Here is a 6,685-nt window from a genome sequence, read left to right on the forward strand (position 1 = left end):
TCAAGGCCATCATAGGATTCCAGAACCCTTTTATTCCTTGCAATGCCAGCAACCTTTGCTTCTCATACTCAGTGAGGAAGCCATAATTATTTTTTCTTGTTTGTACAACCATTTTTTGTCCTGAAAATGAAAAGGGCATCAGACATCTAGTACCCTAGTGCAATTATTATGTGGTTGAAGGAAAACAAAAAAAATCATTTCATAAAAGTTGAAGGCAACAATTATGTGGTTGTTACTTCAGCAAGTTTGTTACTTCAGCACAGCAATAACAGCAGGTGTTTGTTAGCTTTTGTTCATTCATCAAAGCTATTTGTACCCAATCAGACATCTAGTGGCTGCTGGTTGGTCTCCTACAACTCCTATTACTACTACTTGCTACTCCTACTACTACTCCTGCTCTTCTCCTACTACTCTACCACTCCTCTTCTACTACTACTCTCCTCTACTGCACTCTACTCCTCTCCTCTCCTCTACTCCACTCTACTCTAATTTTATATGGGTGAAAACTAACTGTAGCTCTATATGGGTGAAAACTAAAATGCTAATTTCTGTTGTGACCTTGTTTAGGATCTGCTAGAAACTTTTTATTTCATATAATATTACCAGTTATTTATATTTCATGACTTTTTTGCCTATGCACTTACCAGTTATCTCTATTTCATATAATATTTGGATGTTGCAGCTACTACATCCTATTCTTCATCCGACCTGCAATCTATTTGTCTGCAGCTTGCATCCTATTTGTCTACTATTATTAGGTGCAAGTGGCATCAATTTCAGCAAAAACGTAGTATTACGTTTTCTTTGTTTTATCATGATGTCTTGGTTTCCTGTTTGATGATTTTGAGTATTAGAAATGTGGTTAGCATGAGCGAAATCATTGATTTGCCCATGTACCAGTGGCTGCTGGCTGCTGGCTGCTGGTTGGTCTCCTACAACTCTTATTACTACTACTTGGTGGCTGCTGGCCAGCTGCTCCTACTACTACTTGCTACTCCTACTACTCCTCTCTCTACTTACTACTATTGCTACTTATTATCTTCTGTCTTCTATCAACTCTTACTACTAGTGGCTGCTGGTTGGTCTCCTACAACTCCTATTACTACTACTTCCTACTCCTACTACTACTCCTGCTCTTCTCCTACTACTCTACCACTCCTCTTCTACTACTACTCTCCTCTACTGCACTCTACTCCTCTCCTCTCCTCTACTCCACTCTACTCTAATTTTATATGGGTGAAAACTAACTGTAGCTCTATATGGGTGAAAACTAAAATGCTAATTTCTGTTGTGACCTTGTTTAGGATCTGCTAGAAACTTTTTATTTCATATAATATTACCAGTTATTTATATTTCATGACTTTTTTGCCTATGCACTTACCAGTTATCTCTATTTCATATAATATTTGGATGTTGCAGCTACTACATCCTATTCTTCATCCGACCTGCAATCTATTTGTCTGCAGCTTGCATCCTATTTGTCTACTATTATTAGGTGCAAGTGGCATCAATTTCAGCAAAAACGTAGTATTACGTTTTCTTTGTTTTATCATGATGTCTTGGTTTCCTGTTTGATGATTTTGAGTATTAGAAATGTGGTTAGCATGAGCGAAATCATTGATTTGCCCATGTACCAGTGGCTGCTGGCTGCTGGCTGCTGGTTGGTCTCCTACAACTCTTATTACTACTACTTGGTGGCTGCTGGCCAGCTGCTCCTACTACTACTTGCTACTCCTACTACTCCTCTCTCTACTTACTACTATTGCTACTTATTATCTTCTGTCTTCTATCAACTCTTACTACTAGTGGCTGCTGGTTGGTCTCCTACAACTCCTATTACTACTACTTGCTACTCCTACTACTACTCCTGCTCTTCTCCTACTACTCTACCACTCCTCTTCTACTACTACTCTCCTCTACTGCACTCTACTCCTCTCCTCTCCTCTACTCCACTCTACTCTTCTCTCCTAAGCAGCTTTTGCTACTTCTACTACTACTCTACGACTTCCCTACTACTACTGTTTACTACTTCTACTTCTGTCTGGCAGTTGTTGTTTTTTTTGGGAAGCAGCACCTGCTTTTTTTTTTTTGCCAAATCTCCCCTCTCCTCTATTTTTGCCACCTTTCCTATCCTCTATGTTTGGGAAGCAGCAGCTGCTTTTTTTATACCTTTTCCTCTCTATGTTTGTTAAGCAGCAGTTGCTTTTTTTTTTGCCAAATCTCCCCTCTCCTCTCCTCTCCTTTGTTTTGCCGATGATGAAATTGTCCAAGTCCATACATTATATGGAATATGAGCTGATGATCAAGAACTTGTGAGGAACTTGGCATCATTAGCAGCCGCCCCTACATTACCTTCTCCTCTCTTCTCTGTTATGATGCCTTGATGCTCCAAGTTCAAGATCAGATGATGATTGACATGTTTCTGAGGCCTCTACCACTGCTACTTCTCGTTTTTTTTATATTGTTGTTTTATAGGACTACTTTGGTTTATAGACCTTTTTGATTTCTTATACCTTCTCGCGTACCTAAAGCACACTTTTTTGCATCTTTTAGAACAAAGCGCGAAATAATGTCGCGGACAACAGACCGTGCAGCTCGATGCCCCGAGCATGATGAGCAGCCAATCCTTGAGGAGCAAGCACTAGAGGACCAGCTTACTCAGGAATAGTTCGATAACGAGGTAGAAAAAGATCTAGAAGTGATGCTTACTCAGGAGGAGTGTGACGAGGAGGAAGGCCCTGAAGGAGAGGCTGCTGAAGGCGAAGAAGAAGAGGATGATGAGTCAGAAGAGGGATATGAAAGTCCCGAGGATCCTTTCCCACCTGAAGCAAGAAGGAGGCCAACGGAGGAAGATTTGGACAAGGATTTTGACCCGAACGAGGAGGTAGGGAAGAAGCCTTAGCTTGTAAATTTTGCTAAAGCTTTGGCTGTGTTACCTCTGCTAACACTTTGACCTGTCCTATATACAGGTCCCTCCTGAAACTCAGAAAAGACGACGTCGACGTCCGCGACATCTCGCTGGACAAGACGGAGTAGAGGAAAGGAGAGCAGAGGCAACAACCACAGAGACGGATCACGATGCCTCTGCTCCACAAACTCAAGACACAACCACGACTACCAAGCCTAAGAGGAAACGAGGGGATAGAAAAGGAAATCTATATCCAGATAATGCTTGCTATGTGATAACGGAGGTTGGGCCAGCAGGGGAGATCCTTGAGCCGAAGGAATTAAGAGGACGATTCCGTAATGCGATCGGGGCCCTAGTAAGAGATAAATTGAATCCAGCAATCCCTAACTGGAAAGAGGTACCAGAGAACATAAAGAATGCACTATGGGATAGGCAGCTGAAGGTCAATTTTAGATTTCCAGAGGGTAAGCACGAATTGGTAAAAAAAATGCTATCAGGATGATGGGAGAGTCATTGCGACGTTGGAGGTCGGAGCTTAACACGAAGTATATCCAAAAGGGGTTAACTCCCTTCAACGAGTTCGGCAAAATAACTCCTAGTCAATGGGAGGAGCTCGTGGCTCAGAAGACTTCAGCGGAGGCATTGGAGCTCAGTGCTCGTAACACCGAGCTAGCGAAGAGGAACAAACACCACCATCATCTAGGCCCCGGTGGCTACTATGCCAAGGAAGAGTAGTTTAGAAAGATGGATGAAGAGGCCGCAGCTGCTGGGAATATCGATGTGACAAAGTTGAAGGTACGCTCAAGGAACTGGATATATGCGAGGAGTACAGAACCATCCGGCAGTAATCTTAAGTTTGATAAGCCGGAGACCCAAGAGGCGGTATCAAGGATACTGAAATATGCTGAAGACAAAGAGAAGGGCTCATTCAATCCTTCTAGAGAGAGGGACGAGCTTAGCCTTGGCTTGGGAAACAAGGAGCACACAGGCCGCACCAGGGGGCTAGGGAAAAGGATGACTTGGAAGCAAGGATTCAAAGAGGACAAGCACATGTACAAGAAACATGGCCGAGACTGGGAGACTAGTCTTGAGCTCCAAGTGAAGGCTCTAGTTGCGAAGGCACTGGAGGAGCAAGGAATGTCTATGGAGCCACGTATATTAGTGACGCCACCGGGAGAACTGGCATTAGTTGGCAGCCCTCCGAAAGTTCCTAGCAGCCAAGGTTCCACTGCAGCCACAACCTCAGTCGATCTCATACGGGAACCTACTAGTTGCACCTTGGTGTTTCTCAGCGGCCGGCAGAACACTATGATGGAGGTGGCAACGGGTGTTGCACATCCTCCCGGTGGCTTACACCACAATAATAACATACCGCCGGACTACACTAGGGTCGAGGTGCATACAGTGAAGCCCGAGTTCATGCAGTGGAGGATAGACTACGCAACTCCCGAGGGGCTGGTGTTACTCGGAGATGTTATGGGGCAGTTCATCCTCTGGCACAAACGGGACATTATATTGACTGCTTCTTCGCCGCCTCCCCCTCTCCCAAATTTGGAGCGAGTTGTTGAGGCCGGGGAGATATTTTCACCGTCTCGTGACCCCCACATTCCTGAGATGCCACATTCTTCCCCGCCTCCTATCGAGCATGTGCCTGATGAGATGCCACAACCTTCTCCAGCTCGTACCGGGCAAGTGCATCATGAGATGCCACAGTCTTGTCAACAAGCACAACCGATACATGAACAACGAGTGCCTCCTGAAGAAGGTGATGCACAAGAAGATGAGGATGTGCCTGAATGGGAACTCCAAAAGAAGATTCCAATCCACATAAGGCCAGTTTATGTTCCGATCAAAGACGTCTCGTCGGTGTCCAAGTGGTATTCCCATGATCAGTTCAAGCCTGAAAACCAAGTTAAAAATGTCCCATCACGGGGTTCTGAGGAGGCCGTCAGTAGCAAACTTCACCAAATTGCAAAGCAGTATCCAAATGTTGATGCCATCGAATGGTCAAAGGATTGCCCGAAAAAATATGAAAGAGGCAAGCCCTTCCTACCAAACTGGGACATCCAGCGCCTACCACTTGGAATGAGAAGGTTTCATGATTGGTACTTGCGTGTTCTCCCAACGAGCATAGATATCATACAAGCATGCTTTTCCACCGGCACATTTGGAAGCCCAGCCGGGAAAATTGTCTTTGACTTCAATGACATGCACACATGCTTTCACCTGGGAGAAATGGAGATGAATCTAATTCGCACGTGGTGCCTGTAAGTCCTTGTCCTTCCGATATGATATGAATGTAATCTTTGAATTTTGTTGTAACTAACCCACGCCGTGATTTGTAGAATGCAAGTGCACATTGTCAAACAAATGCCAAGTGTGAAAGCCGGGTATGTAGACCCTCAAGCTATAGCCCAAACAAATTTTAATTACCCTAAACGGTGGACACTGGATGCCAAAGAGCTAGCAGCTGCAAAGACTCTTCGGGAGAAAGAGCGCATCCGTAGTGCGAAGCTAAGGGAAGAGTCCCTTAAGGTTGCGGCATACATTGCTCTGGCTTTCAAAAATCTCCAACAACACTCTACTATATGGCTACCATACAACTTCGAGTAAGTTCAACTATAACTTAAACCTATGTTCGATATATTTTATTCGATGTAAAAGAGCTTATCTAGTTCTATGATTAAATCCATGCAGCAACCACTGGATTTGTATAGCCGTCGATGTCGGGAAGAGCATGGCATGGGTCTTTGATTCAATAGATAAGGACCCGGCGACATACAAAGACTTCATATCGATTCTCAAGACGTATACATATCGACAATCCTCATTAGCTTATATGTCTGTATACATACTTGTAACGTTCACTTATGCATACTAACAAGTTGTATTTGCTAAAATAATTCGAACGGGGCATTTAAGTTCTATGTCTCGCATCATCACGGAAGGCATGATCCAGCGAGGAAGGAAAAGCTGGCTATAAAAACATTATGTGCGGTAAGTGTAACTTACTTCTTCAGTACTCCGTTACATGGCTGTCAAAAGCATTACCTAATATTTTCATATGCAAAACACACAGTGCCCCAAGCAGAGGCCTGGGAGTGTACATTGTGGATACTATATATGTTCTATGATGAGTAACACCGGTGCCTACAGGAGACACCCCTTAAGGGTAAGTTTGAACCTCTTCACCCGTAGTATAAAAACTTTATAAATGGTATGAAATACTAAACTGAAACTTGTTTTCTTGTAGTGGAGAGAAGAGAAAGGAATGAAAAGAGACCCATACAAGGATGACCAACTCTTAGAGCTCGTCGGCGACCTTTGCAACTTCATATTGGACCAGATTGTACACGTCAGAGGCGCCTACCATGATCGAGAGTCTGACTTAGGTACAAATCCTCAGTACCAACACCTTCGTGAGACTGAAAGGCTAGCTCTAGGACGTTGATAACAATGTGTATGAAATTTGTATATTTAATGATGGATTGTATATATATATCATTACGAATTGGACTTGTAATTGTACTTTATATAGTCGCGTTCGGAACGTTGGTCGCGTGGCGTTCGGCAACGCGAACGCGGTTTGGAACGTTGGTCGCAGGCCGTTCGGCAATGCGGATGCTGGATGGAATACGCAGAAACAAACAGTTCTGGTCGAATTTGAATTGTAAATTTGAATTTTTTTTGGCGGGAAAATGTACTGTAGGGGCGGTTCTAGATTGAACCGCCCCTACAAACAGGTATTATAGAGGCGGCTGGCACTACAGCCGCCCC

The 6,685-nt window shown here is 43.9% G+C and overlaps 1 long non-coding RNA gene across 1 annotated transcript; it reads left to right on the forward strand.

The window, feature by feature from the left end:
* The first annotated feature begins 5,096 nt into the window (after positions 1–5,096).
* Positions 5,097–5,717, forward strand: LOC136508103 (uncharacterized). The gene is made up of 3 exons (XR_010771862.1): positions 5,097–5,175; positions 5,254–5,517; positions 5,606–5,717. It is a non-coding gene; the product is annotated as an uncharacterized lncRNA (long non-coding RNA).
* Positions 5,718–6,685: the final 968 nt, after the last annotated feature.

This window comes from Miscanthus floridulus, chromosome 15 (assembly GCF_019320115.1).
Source record: "Miscanthus floridulus cultivar M001 chromosome 15, ASM1932011v1, whole genome shotgun sequence".
NCBI classification, from domain to species: Eukaryota; Viridiplantae; Streptophyta; class Magnoliopsida; order Poales; family Poaceae; genus Miscanthus; species Miscanthus floridulus.